The 22,914-nt window shown below is 37.4% G+C and overlaps 1 long non-coding RNA gene across 3 annotated transcripts in view; it reads right to left on the reverse strand.

Moving 5' to 3' along the window:
- LOC141517127 (uncharacterized) overlaps positions 1–22,914 on the reverse strand; it is a 119,198-nt gene that overhangs the window by 11,389 nt on the left and 84,895 nt on the right. For 2 of the 3 annotated variants that reach the window (XR_012476800.1, XR_012476799.1), the window contains 5 exons: positions 22,617–22,747; positions 10,181–10,252; positions 6,560–6,609; positions 3,657–3,780; positions 1,333–1,424 (listed from right to left, as the gene is read on the reverse strand). This is a non-coding gene — a long non-coding RNA (uncharacterized LOC141517127). Of the gene's footprint in view, positions 1–1,332; positions 1,425–2,295; positions 2,448–3,656; positions 3,781–6,559; positions 6,610–10,180; positions 10,253–22,616; positions 22,748–22,914 lie in introns of those variants that run through there. The other variant, XR_012476801.1, reaches the window with a different exon arrangement.

Genomic DNA, 22,914 nt, shown 5'->3' on the forward strand with positions numbered 1-22,914 from the left:
ATAAAGGCCAGCATTATGAACTTCCAATCCAGAACCAAATTTCCCAAAGATTTGCCTGATTTAGTGGTAATTAATTCTTTCTAACAAGGTAGGAAGATTATAAGCCCCTTGAAGGAGTCACAAGGGTCCTTAACTTTCTAACTCCTAACATAGTACTAACATATAATAGTGCTTAGGAAATATCTGGTCTTTTTAAATTAGCAATTTAGATGAAAAGTGTCATGACAGTTGGACTCATTTTACCTTTCCAACTGTGTTGTAGAAAAATATATGCTTGGGAAATTAGTCTCTGTAATGAGAATTTTATAGTTTCTTTTGCTGGGTCATTATCCACTTCACTTATAACAAAATGTCTCCCCCAAAACTATGTCCTAGGCCTCTCTCCCTAGATTAATTTTCTACAACTTCATTATTTCTCATAGGATTAATTATTCTCTATACTTTGGATTCTCAAATCAATAGTTCTAGGACTGATCTTTTTTTCCTGATCTTGGGTACCAGGTTACCCTTTCCCTACCGGACATCTCTAATTCAACATGTACAAAAGGGAACACATTAATTCTACCAATGCCTACACCTCCCCCCAAAACAACAACAACAAACACATAATCCTCAATCTTGCCTCTTACAAGCTCCTCTGTTTCTGTGGAAGACACAGTCATGTCCCCAAGTTATCTGAGTTCACAAACTCAGAATCAACCCCAATTATTCAATCTTTCTTACCTGAAATACCCTAATCAGTAGCAAAGTCTCAATTCTATGTTCCCATCTCTCACATCTGTTCTTTTCTAGTCACTCATACAGCCACCATCCTAGGTCAAGTCTTCTTCGCTTCCCACCTATGCTAGTCTCTTCTAAGGATTCTATTCTACTCTCTTCATTCCCCTGCCCCACTCTTTGCTAATCCATGACCAACATTGCAGCTATTATCTTTCTAAAACATGTCTAACCATGTTATTCTCCAACTTCAGAACATTTAGTGGTTCCTCATTGTCTCTTGAATAGCATACTAACTTCTCAGACTGCTATTTAAAGTCCTTTTCTGTCTGGTCATAGGTTGTTTCTCCACACCCAGAAAAACTCCTTCTCTGTCTGTGACACTTTGGATACTTAAATTCTGGCCAGGCCGAATTCCAACACTCACCCACAAACAATTACTCTATTGTGACTTCTATACACAAAGCCTTTTCTGATCTCCCTAGTTGTTTATTAATCACTTCCTCCTTAAACTATGTTGCATTTATTTATCAGTTCAAATAAGAGAAGATACTTAAATGTTTTGGAAACCTCAAAGTGTGGTATGAATACTTGCCATAGTTGTCATTTACTTACTGGCTAAATTTGATTCCGGGCTCTGCCTTCTGACAATCTGGCTCAGTCACTGAGAAGTTGCTATTCCGTATTGATAGAGGGAGTGTTCTCACCTGTAAAGGAGACATTACTAATCTATTCCTGATCCCTATCATCATGGCTTGAAAGAAAGGATAATTTTTCCTTTTGTCTTTGTATCCCTAGTATATTGAGTCTTCCAGCACACTGTTGTCTTTCACTTCATAAATACACAAGAAATTATTATTTTATTGTTGCTGTTGTTTTTTAGTCTTTCTTTCAATCATGTCTGACTGACTTTCTGAATCCATGTGGGGTTTTCTTGGTAGAGATACTGAAATGGTTTGCCCTTTGCTTCTCCAGATCATTTTATAGATGAGGAACCTGAGGCAAACAGGGTTAAGTGACTTCCCCAGGGTTACACAGCCAGTAAGTGTCCTGAGATCAGATCTGAACTCAGGAAGATGATTCTTTCTAACTCAAGGCCTGCTTATTTGAACTGAATTAGATTACATTCTCTAGCAAATTGGCTAATTAATTTAATGGTATCTGTACAGTGGAAAAATTCATCTTCTTGGACTAGCTTCAGAAACAGTATGCATTTTTGCTGAGATTTCTTGGTAAGATGATTATCCAGGAAGGGGATTTTTAGAATCAAATTCTCTGTTAGGCTGAAAGATCGAAGATCTGTTCCTCTCCCATCACACATACATATATAAACACACGTCCATTTTGGGGCTGTAAGAAGCTTGTTTAACAGGCAGCTCAGCTATGCTTCTCAGCTCATGCAATCCCAATGGCTGTTAAAAGAAGGGGAAAAAATATCTGATCCAGCCATCCTATCTAAACAATGCAGCTGGAGAGAATGAAATTACTTACTGTGTTCCAAGGTAGTTTAGAAAAGAGGGAGGGGTGGGGAGAAGTAACATGACAACAGGCATCAGGGGCATTATTTACACAGGTTTTCCAACTTTAATATATTTTTTTGATAATTCGTGCCTCTGAATTTGGCAGTCCCCAAAACCAGCAGTCTTCTGCCAGGTAAAAAGTGCTGACAAGTCTCTGATGACAGGCCTTTGAAATGGCTCTCTTTTCTTCAATGCTGAAGTGCTTCCATTCTGTGAAGTAAGATCAGGAGGAGGCAAGTACCTGAGTGATAGGTACATTATTCCAGGCTTAATCAGGATATTTTCTGACAGGTTAATATCCTAGCTTCTACCCAGTGTTTTCACTTAAGTTTATTTTTTTCTGTTGAACTAAAAAGCTCTTAAAAATGTATTAAAAGAAGCAAAGTATCCAGGAATAAAGAGGATACACACTGCTGGGCACTCTGCCCTGGCCACAATCTATGTGTAAGATGACCTTCAATTCTGGGGGTTACATTTTAGGAAAGGTATCAATTACTGAATAGTATCTGGAGGAGAGCAACTAGGATGATGAATTATCTTGAATTGATGGCATGTAAATTGAGGATATTTAAAGTAGAGAAAAGGAAATTTGAGGAAAGTACTATAATACTTTGACTGCCTATCATTTTGAAGAGACATTAAGTATGTTCTTCTGGGTCCCAGAACCAGGAACCTACAGCAAGTTAGGTTCTTTGAATATCGAACTGAAAATTCAGTCTTAAATCTCCATGCAATCAGATTGGATTTTGAGGTGGAAGAAATCTTTGATCATCATAGAATCATAGATCAGCAGCTAGAAGGAATACACAGTCCAGCTCCCTCATTTTACAGGTGATGAAACAAAATCCCAGGGGAAGTTTTTGCCAAAGGTCCAGGTGGTAAGTGTCAGAGAAATGATTTGAATCCAGTCCCTGTGGCTCTAAAGTTAGTACTCCCCCCCCCCCCCCCCCGGCCCAAGGGGCCAAGCTCTCCCTATCTATTCCTTGTCACTACTTACTTGGAGTTCTCGATTCCACTTTCCAGTGCCTCTCTGTATCTGCCACTTGTATTGAGGCATCAATAGCAAAATAATTGCTCTTTCCCTTGATTGTCCTATTAGGACCATCAGATGCAGTACACACACCAATAAATCTTATCTTGCTCAATACACAAAATGAGATTCTCTACACGCTTTCTTCTAAAATAAAAATAAGCAGTGATTGAATTTTTTAGTCTCCTTTTTCCCCCCACAGAGACAATAACGTTGATTTAAAATTGCCTCAGTGAACAGCATATTTGTAGCATCTGACAACTGAATAATTTAAGGAAGTGTAATAATTGGGGACAGATTCATACCCTTCTTCATCAAGGCCTCCTCAAGATCACAGGCAACAACCTCCTCCCCTTCTGCAATACAATCAATGGAAGAGGGATACTTACAATAGACAGTACAGGCACCATCAGCTTGTTGTTATTGTTGTTCAGTCACGTCCAACTCTTCATGGCTCCATTTGGGATTTTTCTTAACAAAGATCCTGGAGAAGTTTGCCATTTCTTTCTTCAGCTCATTCGACATAGGAGGAAATTGAGACAAATAGAGTTAAGTGATATACCCAGGACATTTGAGTTGAGCTGAATTTTAGGTCCCATCTTCACACACATATTCTCCCCCCCACAGCTATTTTGTTTAATGGCACCAACATCACTCTTCATCTACAAATAGTGTGTGCATGTATAGGCACATGTATTAATTTCATGATTACAGTGGAAATGTTGTAACTATTGGGAAAAGACCAAGATGAAAAAAGTCTAAGGGAAAAAAATATGTAGTAGAAGATTGTCTATCTGCCATCTTCTGTCCCTTTTCCTCTCACTATTAGTGGCCTGTTCCATTAGATTGATCTGATTCCCACAGGGGTTAGTCTCTAGGTTAGGTATGGTATTGTATTCCCCTCTTTCTTCCCTTCCTCTATGTACCCCCACCCTCATATATTTTCATCAGAACTCACTGGGCATGACCCTCATTTTCTCTCTTCAGGACTACCTACCAAATGATGGAAGTTGTTCTATGAAAATGAACTGTGCTTTTGTCCTTAGTGATAATAGATTCATGTACTATATATTTTTCAGACCTTTGAATGGCTTTGGGACAAAGAAGTATCTAATGGTAGAAATTTCAGGCACTACAAAAGATGGTGGCTATTTCTGGACAATGACAACTTTCCCAATTCTCCAATCATTGGTTTGGAGTTAAGAGAAACTGCAGTTTAAGTCCTTCCTCTGAATTTAGTTGTGTAATCTTAGGAAAGTCACAAACAATCTTTCTGAGTCTCAGTTTGCTCACCTGCCAAACAGGGATATCTATGCTTGCATGACCTTCTTTCATGGTTTATGTAAACAAATAATACTGCAATTGTTAAAGCATTTTGCAAGGTGATTGATGATTAATGCATGAATGAATTAGTAAATGAATGGAAAAGCAAAAGTGGCTTATTGCCTCAAAATGCTTTTATTTAATAAGAGGAGTCAGCATATATATATATATATATATATATATATATTTATATATATATATATATATATATAGTAATGGTAGCTATGGAAAGGTATGGATGGATGTTTTATTCTGGGCAGAGAGATAATGAATGGAATCATAGGACATTCACCTGATATGCTCTTTCCAGAAACAATGGCAGAATTGATTTGGTTACCATTCTCAGAGTAAGATGAAAGAAAGATGTAGATTAGTATATGAAAGGTGAGAGAATGGATAGCTAGAAGATGATTGTGATGAGGGATGGTTAAGGTTAGGTTAAATATAATGGCCTCTCATCAGTCAGAACAGTATGGCCCCAGGATGAGAGTTCCAGATCTAAGTGGCTTACTTTTTTCAGAATATGATTGAGAAGGGGAGGCTAGGTGGCATAGTGGATAAAGCACCGGCCTTGGAGTCAGGAGTACCTGGGTTCAAATCAGATACTTAATAATTACCTAGCTGTGTGGCCTTGGGCAATCCACTTAATCCCATTTGCCTTGCAAAAAAAAAGAATATGATTGAGAAAGTACAGAAGCATTGAGACAGATGAATGATCATATTGATGATGGTGATGGTAGTCATGGTGAAATAAACAACTTCCTATCAGGGTGCATATCTTTGCACCTGCGATTAGACAGTTGGGCAGAATGGTTTGGTGTTTGTGAATACTGCTGGTTCAGTAGTCCAAGGTTCCCTGTTCTTGTCATTATGGAGCTTCTATCCCCAGTGATATCCTTATGCTGAATATGCTATTGAGGTCCCAGGCGTCCCATTTGCAACTGAAAAATGTGATTTCCTTTGCCTCTGCTAGGCATGAGAAGAATAAGAGGCAGAAAACAAGAATAGACCGACATCTTGGGTATTTTCTTTTCCATCCCTCAAAGCCATTGACACAAGTATTTGACATTCAAAGAATGTTTTTTTTTCTTTGTTTTCAGGCTTAGGAGAATAGATTAGAGACCTGTGGCATTCATCCCTAACAATGAATAGCGAATAAGAGGATCCAAATGGCAGAGAATTTATCAGTTTATCATTTTCCTATGTGGAAATGAGATCAAGCCAGGTTGCTCTAAAGCATTCAATTATTTTAAGGATTTTTAAGTCCTTACCTTCACTCAAAGATTTACTGAATGAAGAAGTGGCAACATTCCTAACCTTGAACCATTTCATCATCCGTATGACTTTACCCACTTGGGGAGCACACTGATCATGTCCTTGCAAATAGAGAGGTTACTAATACTAGAGACATTTAAGCAGAAAGAGTATTACTTCATGTCAGGAGCCATCTGAGGTCTCTGACTGGATGGGGTGGGGGGTGAGTTTGGATTAGGTGACCTCTCAGATCCCTTCTGGCTCAGAGCTACTATGACCATGAGATTCTAAACCCTTCAGAGTTTTCTCCCTAGAGTCAAAAGTCCTTTCATTCCTTGATTTCTTGACTTTAGGGCAAATATATATATATATATATATATATATATATATATACATATATGTATATGTGTATTGAGCATGCAGTTCCAGATACAGTGTATACACATACATACACATACATGCTCAATATATATTGAGCATTCAGTTCCAGATATATATGTATATACATATATGTATATGTTTATTCATATGTAAATATATATAATTTATATTTTTGTGTGAGTGTATATAGCAATTTTTTAAAAGTCCTTTTTACCTCTTGATGAAAAAAACTAGGATCTTGGGCCAGATGAGAAGTTAATATAAAATCGAAGCAGGTTTCCACTGGAAGAGCTGACTTCGAAGTAATATGAACAGACAACAATTGCAGTTGTACCTTCTTTTCCATTGTTCACAGATTCCGTCCCATTGCTTGGAGAGTCCATCCTAAAACAATTGCACAGAACATGCATGTCTCAGAGTTTTTTCTCCTATTTCTTTATAAGTTTCTTTCTGAGATAATGAACCTGGCCTTCTATAGACATATCTCTAGTTTATGCCCCGACTGTATAGCTTTTTGGGAGAAAAAAAAATCCCTAAAACTCAATAACATCATATTTCTAATGAAACACAATAGTACTATGGTTTCTTTAATAACAAATACTATCTGTCCAAAAGAAATATTTTCTAATTCAATCCTACAGTGACTAATGGCAGGCTAATAGATCTGCTTTTTGTGATAGGGAAACAACAATCTGCTGGATTCCTGGGACAAATTCAGGCTTGACAAGAAAATCAGAAAACCCCTGGAGGATTTCATTTCAAGCCTGGGAGTTCAAAGCTAGACCCTGGAGTCCTAAACCATTTCAACTGTTGGTTCTTTTGAAAGATTGAGTGAGTAGGGGGGACTCCAGACCAAGTCAAAGGAAGGAAACAGAGGAACAAAGATCAGAGTTTGGTATTCTGGTGTTTCCAGTATTTGTAGGCACATAGAAGAGACACCTATCGCTGACTAATAAATTAGAAGGTTAAATCTTCTAAGGTGTTGATGGGAACATTTAAATAATGGTATGAATGGTAAGGGTAAGATTCTTGTCCTTTAGACATAGTCTACTCAAAGTCACCAAATAGTAAATTCTAATGCTTTAGAATTTGCTAAGCCTTTCTTGTAGAAACGATTTTTTCCAGTGCTTTTTCAAGACTATACCATTCTTGGGGAGGCTAGGTGGCGTAGTGGATAAAGCACTGGCCCTGGAGTCAGGAGTACCTGGGTTCAAATCCGGTCTCAGACACTTAATAATAACCTAGCCATGTGGCCTTGGGCAAGCCACTTAACCCCATTTGCCTTGCAAAAACCTAAAAAAAAAAAAAAAAAGACTATACCATTCTTCCACATACTACATTTCAGGTTAAAAAAATGAAATGAGATGAATAAATCAGGTCTGTTGAACAGAGATTCAAGCAATCAGAAAATCAGACTTCCAAGGGACCATGATTCCTGGTGGTCTTGAAGGATATGAAAAAGCTGTGATATAGGAGATTAGACTTGTTTTCCTCTGCCACAGAGGGCAAAACTAAAAACACTGGATAAACTGGATGGAAATGACAATGAGGCAGATCTTAACTTAATTCAGGTAAAAACTTCCTACCACATTTATCCAACAGTGGAAAAGATTTTCTTGGAAGATCATTCAGGGAGACTATTAGGATAGAGAAGATTTCCCCATCACTGGATGAATGAGAAGGGATATAGTAGAGAAGATTCCAGTTCATAGAAAGGGCAACTAAGCTCTCTGACAACTCTCAAAGTCTATAATTTGACTCTATGTCTATTCATTATTCCTCAAATGTGCTCCCATCATTTTCTACTGTTTCTTCTCCTGAAATACTCTTCTAAATACTCTCTGTTGAATTCCACAAATCTTTTAAGTCTTGTACATGAACTCCATCCTTAGAATTCTAGCCAGAATGAAATCCAAATAGAAGGATCTCTCTCCCATAGATCTTTGTGTGTCTATTATTCTGTGTTCATTGTCTCCTTCATAGTATGTAATCAGTAAATGTTTATTGAATTATTTATCAAGTATGAGAGATACCCATTGGGAAAAGAGCCTGGTAAATGTGGCTTTGCCCCTTCCACCTACATGAGGAGAGTAAAATAACAGATTCCTTACATGAAAAATGTCTCCTGGGAGAGTACCTTGTTTGCATGATCAGTTCCCTTCTGTTGGTGGATACCTATTCCCAGGGCTGCCAAATGAACTTCTTTGTATGATTGGTACATAAGCAAGGTTACTCAAAGCTCTACCTCTTTGCAAGATAATCTCTAGTATTTTCTACTCCCCTTTGCTGTTTTTTTTTATATCATCCTGACTAGAAAATAGATTTTATTATTTGGAGAGGAAAGTTATAAATAGGCTAAAGATTGGGACTGATTGAGCACCACACTTGAAGCCTTGAACAGATCAGAAAAGAGGCAACTCAATACTCTTTGACACAGAACTTGAGTCATTGTGACTCTGGACTGTGGTTTTACCTCTGTGAGAAAGGGGTATATTACTGAGAAGACTTGCATGATTAGAGGATTAAAGTGCTGGGATTAAAGGTGGAAAGATTCATCTTTTGGGGTTCAAATCTGACTTCAGACAGATTTGTAACCTTGGGCTATGTAACCTTGGGCTAGTCTCTTAAATACGTTTGCTTCAGTTTCTCAAGCTGGAGAAGGAAAGAGCAAACTAGTATCTTTGCTAAAAAACAAACAAACAAACAAAAAGTCAAAAATGGTGTCATAGACTGAAACTGCTAAACACCTACCAAGTAAGGGTAAGGGAGTTCCTTGAGAAGTGGATGATGAACATCTAATCAGGAGACTTCCTTTGGCTTGGTCTGTAGTCCCTCCTGCTCACTCAATCTTTCAAGAGAACCAACAGTTGAAATGTTTAGGACTCCAGAGTCTAGCTTTGAACTCCCAGGAATTGAAATGAAATCCCAAGTACTTTGGCTCTTATGGCTCCCAATTATCAGAGTAAAGAACCAGATCACAAAGGGCTAATATTATCTTACACTTCTCATGTCCTGCTCCCCTACAATGCCTAGAACAGAAACACAGTCCTGGCCTTGGTAAATGAAGACCCAAGCTAGTATAGCACTGCCTCTTTTCTGGAAGAGATCATATCTCTCCTGAATGTCCATGATGAGGGAGAGAATTTCTCTCTGGCCACATTATCTTTTTGGCAAGGTATAAATGGTACAAATGGTACAAATGGTACAAAAGGTACAAATCTTGGCAAGGTACAAATGGGTTACCATCTCCTGAATGATCAACTCTAGGATCACACATCCAATAAGAAAACTGATCACTATTTCCATTACCATCACTGTCAGCATCACCATCTTCTTCATCGTCTTCATCATCTTAATTTCTTAAGGTTTTTGAAGTGCTTTGTATACATTATGCAATTTGATTCCCCTGACAACCTTTTGAGGTCAGTGCTATAGATCGGCTGAATTTTATAGAAGATAAAATTGAGGCTATGAGTAGTTATGTGACTTGCCCACTGAGAAAGGATTTGAATCCAGGTCTTCCTTACTCCCCATTTAAAAGTCTATTCACTCCACCATGCTTCCTGACTCTTTCAAGAGAATTGGGATTAGCACTTGAATGGGTCTTGAGCTCAGATGGACAGCTCTTCTCTCTTGCAGAGATGCAGCATCATAATTATTGTTTTCTTTTCGTCGTCACCACTGCTATTAATAATACATGAATAATTCAGAAAACAAACTTTATAGCATCCTGGCTTCTTCCCACCCCCGAGAGCTTCCAAAGATAGCAACAGTCATCAGCAGAGATGTTCTTCCCCCTTAAAAGTGAAGAGAGTGTACATGCCGGATGCATTCATTTTGCTGAGTGGATTAAATTGATGAATTTGAATTAATTCAGACATTTCCTTCTCTTTAATGAAAGGCCCATCATAACACAAGCCTGTAATTAAAAAGGACCATGTTCAATGATACTGACCTTTGTAACTGGAGCTTCTTTATTTCCATTTTCTATTGTTCTCTGAAGATAGCTACTGGAGCAGAGGGAGAGCTGCAGAGAGAGAGAAAGAGCCATGAATAGACATCAGCTGATCTTTTTTTGTTGAAGTAGTGGTCCTTTATTTTTCCTCAGGTTTTTCCCAGGCAAAGAGAAGGAAGGGGAGGAGCTTTGTAACAATCTGTGAAGCTTCTTCACTCACAGTGTTTTTTTTGTCAAACAGCTCTGGCATAAAGAGGCTGTTGTCTGTCTCCTTTCTTACCTAGCCTTAATTATTGAATGGGCATTGCCAAACTGAGACCTGTGGAAGACCTTAGGTCTCTCACTGCATTCAGGGCCATCTCCGTTCATCTTGATCTGTATCTGGCCACTGGATCCAGATGACTCCTGAGGAGAAAGTGAGGCTGGTAACTTTGCACAGCCCTCCCCTCACTTAAATCTAATTCACTTGCATGTCATGGCATCATTTTCCTGATGCCATGGTCCACTTGAAGAATGAAAGAAAACAAAAAATCATTATAGAGGCATAAATGATCAGGAAAAGAGGTAAATTGGCCTTGTAGTGAGACTGAAAGGCAACAGATAAATAGTCCTAGTGCTACATTGTTGTTCCTAAGAGAATAGTAGTAAATATAATGATAAACAATATTCATATACTACCTTAGGACACACTATATATGTGTTATTATCATCAATCATCACAACAGCCCTATGAGACAAGGTTCTATTATCAGTCCCATGTTATAGATGAAGAAAACTGAGGTTGAGATAGGCTCATTGACATTTCCATGTCACACAGCTTTTAAGGGTCTGAATTATTTGAAGTCAGGTCTTCCTGATTTCAAGAACAGAACAAATATTGGAAGTATATCCTCTGAGGAGGATTTATGGGAAGACATGGACAATATTCCCACAGATTGAACAGAAGGTAGGGGAGAAGGGGAGGAACAGCATAGGTTTTTAACCTGTACTGGGGAATAGACTACCTATACTGATGAAAACACAGATCTACCCAAGTATAAAGAACAATTCTGAGATTGTTAGTCAGAAAAGGACTGTGTTTGCTTAGAATCATAGCACCCTTGAATTCTATATTTTCATTGCTTGGTTTTGGATCTTTTCATAACTAGTAATTATATAGCCCTTATTATGTGGCAGACACTTATAAATATGAGGCAAACAGAAATTAAATGACTTGGCCAAGGTTTCACAACTACAAAGAGTCTAAAGCTATTACCATACTCAGGTTTTTGGGACTGTATATCCAGTATATCTTTTGGGACTGTATATCCACTGTCACCATAATACCTTGATATCTCTCCCTGGCAACCAAGGTCTTGACCATCTAAGTCACTGGTGTCAATCTCAAATAGAAACTGAGGCTGTTAATCCCTACATAAATATCCACGAAAATTCATATTAACTTAGAAAATCACATATTAGCAATATCTATGGTCTATCATATTTCCATTTATTGTGCTAAATATTTTCTAATTATATTTTATCTGGTTCAGACTTGGAGGCTCTTGGAAACATAGATAATAAAAAAGGGGCAAGGACCTCAGACTACCTACTTAAACTCCTCTTTTATAGATGGAGGAACTGAAGCCTAAGGGATAATTATAACTAAGAAGTATAACCTCCCCAGTTCTGGAGTTTGACTTAGAATTCTAATCAGACTTTGCTAACTAGATCTATAATTTATAATTTTTTCTTCCATTGATCTTGGTCTGGTCCCATGTCAATTCTACATTCCTGCTGTGTAGAAGAGGTCAGCAAAGGATCTATTTAGTAGAAGTCTACTTGTAACCTTTAAACTTCAGTGTAAAACTAATATATGAAAATCTTAACTTGATTGAAGGAGTTATTTGCATCACAAAAAGTTTGATTTCAATAAGAACCCACTTCTGTATTTAGGAGCTGGGCAGGAAAGTGATATGGTACAGTACAGTGAGAGGAGCATTAGATTTGGGAATGGAACACTTTGATTCAAAACCTGGCTCTGATACTTGCTACCTGTATAAAAGACATTTGGGCTTCAATTTCCTCATCTATAAAAAGAAAGGGGTGATCTAAACAATCTTAAGACTCAGTGTTCCATGATCCTATCTGTTTCGGGTTTGGAGAAAAAGAGTTGAGAAATCCAGTTAAAATTCTTAGAAGTCACTACCATTAGCTAGCCATGAATTCAATTCAATTCCATATTCATTTACAGCTCAGTTAAAAAAAAACATTTATTAATCTTATCATGTACCAGACACTGTTTTAAGTTCTGGGGATACAGATAAGAAAAATGACAGTGCTTGTCCTCAGAGAACTTTCAGTCTCCTGCGGGAAGACAATACAGAAAAATAAGATGAAAAGTAGGGATGGGAGGGGGAAAAGACCATATTATCTTTCAAGTCCTCCATCCCTCCTTGAAGAGGTTAAGTGATTTGCTCTAAGTAGCCAGAAACAGATCTAGAATTTCCTCTTTGATCCCAATTACCAAACCAAGGTTCTTTCAGTATACACTATAATAATCTCTCTAAAATGACCATGTAAGTTGGTGGTAAAAGTAAATATTGAGCTGTACAAAATTTCTGAGGAAGAAAAGCCATTACATAAATTGGGGTATTTCTCATTTCTCATCCAATATATGAGGGAAGGAATAAGTTCAGTTTTTGTTGTTAAATCTCCAACCATTGACACACAGTAGTTATCTGAGCAATACTTTTGATTGGTAGACTGATGGATTGAATGGAAGCCACCAGTTTTCAACTGACAAGTTAGTAGGTACAAGAAAGATCAAAAACAGGACTAATTATTAGCATTCATGTATTCTAGCCCTGACAAGTCTGTCCAGTGTCTAGATAGATAGAGCCTCTACTACATGAGTAGTAAGTAGCCAGCAACTGGAAGAAGGATGGGGGCAATGCTGTTTTCTACGTGTAGTACATTTTGTATTTTCCGGACATAGAATTTCTTCCAGGTCTGTTCTAATTTTCTTGGCTGAATTCACTTGGTTTAATCACTGAGCTAACCTCTCACAGAGAGAAGACGCCAAGTTTCCAGGTACCTGCATCAATAGCATTAATCTGGGTTTCATTGATTTCCAAAGCTTTTCCTTCTCTACCTAAGCAAAGATTATTATAAACAAGCTTTTCAGAAACACATAATCATCTCCAAGTGAAACACACTTAATTACTCCAGACAGTCTCTATTTGATCCTGGATCTGAACCATTCATCATTAAGAATGTATTTATCATTATGGATCATGGAAGATACTGGTATATTTGGGCTGGCTCTTCCCCAGAGGTAAGTCTCCCCCTCAGTCACAGATTTTTTCCAAACTTTTGCAGCTGTATGGCAGAGGCGTTACTGGATCAGAGACATATGGTCGTCTTTCATGTTAGATTTTTGTTCCAATGTTTCATGACTGGTTTTAAAATCTGGTTCTCTTTAGATTTAAGTAACTATGACAATTAACAACAAACAATGAGCACCTTCTTCATGCAAGACCCAGTGCTTTGAAGTGAAAGAGACAGCCAGTCTCTCACAGGGCTCCAACTGAGGAGACAAGATATAAACACAGGATAAGTTGTGGGGCCATTGTTTTTTAACCATGTGATACAACATTAAGAAGAACAGGGGAACAGGGACAAAACTACCCTCAGAGTTAAGATTCTGGTTCCACCTTTGACACATACTGATTGCAGGACAGTGGTTAATTCTTTGAACCTCTCAGTGTCCAAGATAGCTCTATAAGACTACAAGTTTGGGAACAGGTGCCCTTCTGGATTGAGAGAAAAAGTTCTGCAACTTCCAGCGCCCACTGAAACCACAGGTGAAATCCAAAAAGAGAAGGAGAATGACAGAGGAACTCCTTCTTGATTTTCCCTCAATAATAAAGCTAAATGTCATTCTATTTAGACCTCTCCCATGCACTAATCAGTTTAGAAACTAAGCATAACTATCTGTGTGTTACATACTTCTTTCCTGGATTCAGTTCAACAAACATTTATTAAATGCCTACTGTATGAAAGATTACTGACAGAAATGGCTTTTGAGTTGGGCTTTTAGAGTATGGTCACAATTAAGCAAACAGAGACAAAGAAAAAAGGAGCACTTAGAAGTAAAAGCAGAGGCATGATGGACAAGAAAATGTGTTGTGATGTTTCCTGAGATGAGTGGATTATTAGATTAGAAGCTTGCTGAGGGCAGGAATCATATTTTGAATCAAATATCCATTAAGTACATGACACTAAGTCCTGGAAACTTAACCTACAACCTCCCTTCAATAATGGAAAGAGTTATCTGTGCTGTTCAGTTTAATTAAGTAAAATTCAGAGACACTAAAGTCATCATAAACCAAGGTGGCAAGATCTTGGAAGTGAGCCTGAATTCCTACATGCCTTTATAAAAGACAAGGTTAGCAAAATATAATATGATATCTACATTACCTGAGGGCTTCTCCAGTTGGGAGGGGAGCAGTTAGTAGTTTAATATACAAAGTAGTGGATTTATGAGCCAGGAATACCTGGGTTCAAATCCTAACTGTGTGACTGTGGACAAATTATTTAAATTCTCACAGCCCCAGTTTGCTCATCTGTAAAATGGGCATAATAATAGGACTTAACCTTAAAGAGTTATTCTTAAGATCAAATGAAATGTGCTTTGCAAACCATAAAGGGCTATATATACAGGGTTGACTATTATTATCCAGAACCTAACATGCCTGACACATAGAATTAGTATTTGCTTCTTGATCAAACTTGACTATCTCTGCCCTGTCACCAGTCTACCCTCTTGTTTCTCAGTCCTTCTTGTTCCTTACCTCCTGTCCTGTACCCATAGGTTGGAAATAACCACAAGCTGAAGTGCTCTTGGGATTCCCGCTGTCAAAATGCAAGGACAGCTATAGAATTCTACTTAGCAATGTAGCAGATAACAAAGAACATCAATATTTGATTGATCCAGTGAATGACTGGCACCCTCTACTAACCTCTTAATTTCCAGAGTCTCCTAGCAAGTCTTCCATCTCTCCCCTCCAATCTATCTTTCATACCAAAATAATCTACTGAAAAATAATTTTTCTTTATGCTTATATGTTCAGAGTTCTTTTCAACTTTCCCTTATAGTACTTATTAGGTTTTTTTGTAGGTATTCAATCTTAGCTAAATTTGATACCAAGCCAATTTTGACCTGCAAACCAATTCTAAAAAGACCCATATTTGTAGAGAGAAGCAGCATGTGGTAATAGATAGAGCTGACCTCAGAGGCAACAAGACCTGGCTTCTAGACTGTTTTTTGTCATCTGAACTGAACTTCACACTTTACAGATGAAATAAATAAGACCTAGAAGAGTAAAATGACTTGGCTCAGGTCACACATTCTATAATTGGTAAAACCAAGTTTTCTGAATAAGATCTAGTCTTTTTGTTTCTGATGTTCTGTCCTGTGTAGTTGTAAAATGATTGTGGAAGGAAGGAAGGAAGGAAGGAAGGAAGGAAGGAAGGAACAAATGAATGAATGAAGGAAAGAAGAAAAAGGGAGGAAGGAAGAAAGGAAAGGGAGGAAGGAAGGAAAAGGGTGGAAGGAAGGAAGGAAAAAAGGAAGAAGGGAGAAAAGGAAAGTGGGGAAAGAAGGAAGAAAGGAAGGAAGGAAGGAAGGAAAGAAGGAAGGAAGGAAGGAAGGAAGGAAGGAAGGAAGGAAGGAAGGGAGGGATGAAAGGAAGGAGTAGGTAATTATCAATACCTAAACTCCATCATTACTGGGACTACCAGTGTAAAGTTTAAAATAAACATACCAAATTCACACATACATATACTCATATGAGTTCTAAGTAATAAATTCATCATGCTATTTATTTTTTCAAGGTAATTCTAAAATATATTCCCAGAATTCACACTAATTCAGTATGGGAGGCAATTCAGTAAGAAAAACCAAGTTGTAGCGAGTATTTTGTTATAGAAGATCTACAAAGTGATTGTTCTATGAAGGAAGAATGGTATGTATGGAGAGAAATAAGGCAAGAGTCAACATAGTTGGGATCCAGCTATGGAACACTGATAGAATTACCAAATTAAAAAAATTACAAAACTGCATCATGACTCCCCATCATCTACTTACAAACATGCTCAGGTCTCCAGAATCCTAGAAAGAATGCTCCTTAATCCCATTGAGCTATTATCTGGTGTTCTTACTTTTTTCCTATCAAACATCTTGAAAAAGCTGTCTAAACCTATTATTTCTATTTTCCTCCCCACTCAATCTCTCTAAAATTCTGTGCAGTCTGACTTTTACTACTCTTGTGACATTTCTCTCCCAAAGATTACCAATGACCTTCTTTCCCCTTCTTTTTCTAAAGTTTCACTTGCCTAGATCACGCTTCAACTTTTGATACTATTCACTGTCACTTGGATTCTCGTTTTCCTTGAACTGCAGAGACAAAAATATTCTCAGCATTCTTCTCCCTTTCTAACCCTTTCTCCTCTTTTTCCTCTACTCATTTCTCATCTTCTTTCTTACCTTTTTAATGGGGGCATTTCTCTAAGGCTCTGCTCTGACTTACTTTTCTTCTCTTTCCTTCTCCCTCTACCTACCCTCCTTCTCTTCTTTCCTCCCCTTTTTTTCTCTCTCCCTTTCTCCACCCCTCTCCACTCCCCATTTCCATCTCATTCACTTCATAGCTTTAAGTCTCACCTCTAAGAAGGTGTCTTCTAAAACTTTAGCTCTAGCTCTCTACTTTTCTCGAGTTCTTGATTCTCATCTCCACCTGCTTTAAAGCACAATTTATACTAGAATTTCCTACAAATTCAATATATTTAAAATCAAGTTTCTTCTCTTCCCAGCTTCCCCTCCAATGCAGACATGCACAAACACACACACACACACACACACATACACACAAACAAGCATATATACATAAACCTATGCATCTTTGTGACTTCTCCACTTTTGTCACTGGTGGCATAATCTAACCAGTCTTCAACATTTTTAAAGCCTTTTGCATTTGTGAGGTAAAGAAGGAAGAGGTGACCATGTAGAGTTGTTTTTATTGCTATGGTATTTCTGCAAACACCTCCTTTCCTTTATTATCACTTCCATCAGTCTAGTATAACATCTCCCTGGTTACCATCTGCATAGACTATTGAAAGAGCCACTTTATATCAGGTTTCTCCCTCCAATTCATCCTTCTTCCTGGAATTCAAGATCTTCTACAATATATTGTCATTTCACCCTCATAGTCTTATTCTTATTGCTCACCGACACCTCTTCACTATACATCAACGAAATCAATTTACCACTCCCCCGCCCCTGCCCAGGGCATCAATGTGTATTTCCCAAATAAAAAGTAAATTCTAAGATGACAGGATACATCTCCCCCAATCTCATGTGCACACAGTGGGCATTTGTTGGATTGAACTGGAAGCATTTCAATACTTTTTTTTCTTTGATGGCAGCTGGCCCCTATGCTATGCCAAAGGAATGGAAGGCAAATGGAAAGGAATCATCCCTTTCCAGAAAGGTGTATTTGTTATAACAGCTTTAATTGGCACTGGATTTTATGAGACAGTTGCAAAATGTTTGACTTGGAAAACTAACGGTGGGCAGTCTATTAATTCTACAGTAATTTCCAATGACAGTCATTCAACTGATGCCCAAATCTGACAGCATTTCCAAGAAAGCCTATAGATGGAAAGTCACACCATCATGTTTTATTTCCTTGAAAACATGGAATGACATGGTTTAAGGATGTATCTTTGTATTTCAGCCAATAGAGGATGAAGGGGGAGATGAAGGGAGATGAAGGGAGAAAAGAAAGGGTATATGTGAATATATGCATTTACTTTTCCCTAACTTTTAGAAATTACAAGAATATTAGGAATAATTAGTTAACATAGCACTTCCATTCAGTATTTACTCTTCAAAAGGCCCAGATTAGAGGTAGTTGGATGTAATTTCCTGCAAATCTAATTATACCATAATACATTGTAGCAGTAAATAATTAGGCACTAATTTGAAAAGACATGGTTCTCAATGATATTAGCTCTTCTTCTGGGGAAACAGCTCTTATTAAATCCAGGTCTGATTGTGTCTTTCTAGTGTAAGGTTTTCAGCATTTATATGACTAAGAACACGTTCTAAAATTGGTAAAGGGGAGAGGGAGGGAAGATAGGAAAAAAGAAGGAAGAAAAGAAGGAAGGAAGGAAGGAAGGAAGGAAGGAAGGAAGGAAGGAAGGAAGGAAGGAAGGAAGGAAGGAAGGAAGGAAGGAAGGAAGGAAGGAAAGGTTGTAGAAAAGAAGGATGGAAGGGAAAACAGAAGGAAAGGAGGGAGGGAGGAAGGAAAGAAGGAAACACCTATTTATTAAGTACTTGATACATACCACTTTGCTAAGCACTGGAATACAAATACAAGCAAAACAAAAGAAAAAATCCTGCCCACAAAGACCTTACATTCTAAAGACAGTAAAACAATATGCAAAAGAGATCTGAAAAGAGGAGTGGGGAACTGGATGACTTTATCCAGCATGGAAGCATGATTTTAAAGTTCTGGGAAAGCCAGAAAAAAAAAGCCAGAAAGGGAATAATGGGAGGTCAGCTTATATCCCTCTCCAAAGGGAGGCTTTAAGAGGGATTCACTAATGGTAAAGGCAATGGGGGCAGGTCTTTCAGAGGACTATTGTGTGGTGAATAGACTATTATGGTAGTAGTCTGGTCCAGGTGAGGGGATACCCAGAAAGAAGTTCCAGGATGAATCAGCAATAGAAAAGGTATAGTTTTGAAGTCCAGAGAAAATCAGCAGATCTGGGCAAAGATTCTGGTTAGTTAACTGGACCTTTAAATTTCACTGGGGTAAAGAACATCCAGATGAGGAAGTTCCCTCTATGAAAGTTGGTCAGGCAGGACCTTCTCTGAGTGACTCAGGTTCCACAGTCACTATGAGTCAGAGTAGATACTTGAACCCAAGTCTTCCTGGTCCTGGTTCCAACCATCATGCCCTGATTGCATCTATATATAAGGATAGATTGAAGAGTACTGCTCTATGTGATCTGTTATTCAGATACTCATGCTGTGAGTTAAAAGACTTGGGTTCTGGTACTAAGCCTGCTACCACTTTGGGTAAGGAGGACATCTTCTCATGGTCTCACTGTCCTCCAGAACCAAATGGGAATGATAATCTCTGCTCTATATCAGGGAAGAACAAAAAAGTTGTTAAGGTTTCTAGTCAAGTCTTGGTATATAATATTACATCCCAGATCCAGGATGTTTGTAGGTTTCTACCTAACTCTTTTGAAAGCCAAGACGAATTGCTGTGCTATGTTTTTTTTTTCTTTTCTTTTGGGGGGGGGAGTACATTCTAATCTTTTTCAAGATATTTTATTTCTTTCGATTGAATGGAATACTAAAACTTTTTTTTATTTCCTTTTATAATGCCAACAGATTGTCCTGGTTTCCTATTTTGGAAAAAATTCCCTGGAGACGCAAGACTCCTGTTGAATGGGATCTTCATTGTATTAATTAATTGACTCCAGGATGCTCCAAGATAGAGTATTCAAATGAGAAAGAAAAAAAATTTCGGTTTTCTCCCAGAGAGCAATGGTTAGGAACATCTTATTTAATATTTTATCACAAACTGCTACAATTTAGCATTCCTTTTTCTGGTCTCTTTAAATTAATTCAATTCGGATTTACTGCCCCTGCTGCTTTGTTTACAAACAGAATTATAGTTAAGAACTAGAGGAATAGAATTGACTGTTTGCAATCCCAGAGTATTCCTTTCCTAGGTGCCTGTAGCTTGGCACTTTTTGTTTTATTACAAATATTTGGTCATATGAACCTGAAAAATGGAATGTATAGAAGAGTGAGAGTGGGAAGCAGGTACACTTTAAATGTTCCATTGGACTTCCAGGCAAGGATTTAGGTTCTATTAATGCAGTTTTGCCTGAGAAGCACTTATATAAAAAGGCATTTGGCCAACCCAAGAACTAGCTTCTTGGAATGAATATTTAGATATTATTTGCTGAGCTAGGATCCTAGAAAAGATTCTTGACAGTTCACTATCAGTGGAAGGACATGGCTGTCCTTAGGTACATTTCGTTATGGACACCAATGTTCAGAGGTTGGATTTTTTTTCTGCAGCTGTTTTTCAATGCTGATATTCCTAGTTATCAGTAGAATAGTATCTTAAGAAAGTATTTGAGGGGATTCTCCAATGATGAGGGGTGTGTGTGTGTGTGTGTGTGTGTGTGTGTGTGTGTGTGTGTGTGTGTGTAAAAGCACTGGTTTTGGAAGCAGGAACCACTTTCAAAAACTCCATAGCATTGTAATCATGGACAAATTACTTACCATCTCAACCTTACTTTCCTTGTCTGTAAAATGGACCTACCAATATCTGTGAGAATCAAATGAAACAATGTAAGCCAGTTGATTGATAAACCTTCAAACAGAATTGGGATCATAGATTTACAACCAGAAGTGATCTTAAAGGTCTTTTAGTACAACCCCTTCATTTTACAGATAAGAGTTTGGACTTGTAAATAGGTAAGTAACTGACCCAAGGTTACATTAAAAAAAAAAAGTTCTAGAATTCCTCAATGATGTTGTGTCTGATCTGTATAATCAGCATCATATCAGTCAATCAATAAGTATTTATTAAGTACCTATATGCCAGATACTATGTTAAGTGAAGGGAAGGCAAAGAAAGGCAAAAGTCAGTTCATCATAGTGAGAAGTCTCTATTTAATATGGTCTTATCAACCAAAATATCAATATGATTGTCATTTGCTCAAAAGTAACTTTTGTTGATGAGTTAGATTTAAACAGTATAAGCAATTTCTATAAGGTACATCTTCTAACTTGTTAAAAAATGGATGAATCTATGTAAAATAATTCAAGGTGGTCATTAATAGAATATAGTAATATAATTGATAAAGATTAAATACTACCTGATATCAAAGAGAGGAGGACAGAAGCATATTTTTTATGTTTGTTTTAAGTATGATGCTCTGCTTTGATCAAGGCCACTCCAGGTCATGCATTAATGCAACTGTGAATGAATTTCCATGTTTACAAGAGAGGATTTCCTAGAAATAACCGAAATTCAGGCATTATGTCTACTCACAGATCTTCTTACTAAAGCTGACCAGTAGTTAAGACAGTAAAAGTATAAGTAGAACCTCAATTCATAAATTTTATAAACTTTGTATAAAGAAGTTATGGAACTCTCTCAAGAATAATTGTCACATTTTTTTCAAAAATAATTTGTCAAAGAAAGTTTGACTCAGATTTTAATAAAATTCTAACATAGACAAGAGACTTTAATGAATCTTAATTCAATGGAGCAGGCTGAAATGAAAAATAATTTGTTTTATTTCAAAGCATAGCACCATCAGTCAGTATTTATTCTTTAAATTCTTGTGAAGATATATGCAGTGGCCTTTCATAATGTCCAATGAATTCCCCTAGAATAGATCCTTTTCTATATTCATGCTCCATCACCCTCTTGGGTGATTTAAAATTTTAGGAAAACTTGAGATCAATATGAGTAGTTCTTTTTCATCTATTCAAGTTAATCCAGTGTTTACCTGGACTGAGTTTCTTTCTGAGAAACTAATGTTTGACTAATGCTCTAAATGGCTCTCTTGGCATTAGTAGTGATGGAAAGATTGTAGGAAAAATACTTTCTCTATTTATGCAATATATCATCTTTTTTTAACATTTAAATAAACATGTTGATAAAAATGCATCTCAGTTGATTAGAGTGAGTCATGTTCCATAGTTTATGTTCAAAGTTTAATTAGAGACTTATTTAGAAAAGTACTAATTCCTCCTGAATTGTAGATTTCATAAGAAACACATGGGCTAACATAGTCCTGTACAACAAAACATAATCAGTTCTGACCTTCCTTACTCATGTAGAATGCATGCTAATTAAACCCAGCCCGGTCCCAAGTTAACCCTCTCCCCCCTCCAAATCTTTTACTTTCCATTTCCTTAGTATTCCCTGGTGCAAAGGTACTGTTGAACCTGTTTAATTCAACTGTTTGCATATAACTAATGTGCCAAACTATAACTGCTAATTACAGATATGCCCTATCTGTACATTAAAGGAGCCTCACTGTGCTCTTTATGTGACAATTGTATGATCACTATCTGCATTAAACAATTCTCTAAACCTTAAATCAGTAAAAATATTCTATAATTCAGACTACATACTGTCAGTAGAGGAAAGTTTGACTATAGATTTTAAGATTTGTGTTCTAACAGAAGCTCTGACACACAGTGACTATGTGACCCTGGGCAAGTCACCATCTCCTCGGTGCCTCAGAAAACTCTGAAATCATAAGAATAACTACAGATTTACATGAGTAGACAAAAAAAATATGAAGTTCCCTACACCAATAAAAAGAAAAGGAAATGAAAAAAGCTTACATTTTCCATGAATTTTCAAAAAGTATGGGAGTCTTTCTTCAGATCCTCACCAGCAGCAGACAAGGGATAGGAATGACTTGCTTGTGCCAACCGGTTACAATCCTCTCCTCTCATTCACATCTCCAGGGCATCTGTGGATAAAGACTTCACCTGGGTCTGATTTTTGTGAACCACAGTCAAAGGTTTTACTCTAGTTTAGGATACAAAGGGAAGATTCTAAGAGGAAGGGAACATTTGAATTCTTCAAAATCTGAAACACTTTGCCATCTACTCCTGAATAAATAAGTTCTCCTTGGTC

Source organism: Macrotis lagotis, chromosome 1 (assembly GCF_037893015.1).
Source record: "Macrotis lagotis isolate mMagLag1 chromosome 1, bilby.v1.9.chrom.fasta, whole genome shotgun sequence".
NCBI lineage: Eukaryota > Metazoa > Chordata > Mammalia > Peramelemorphia > Peramelidae > Macrotis > Macrotis lagotis.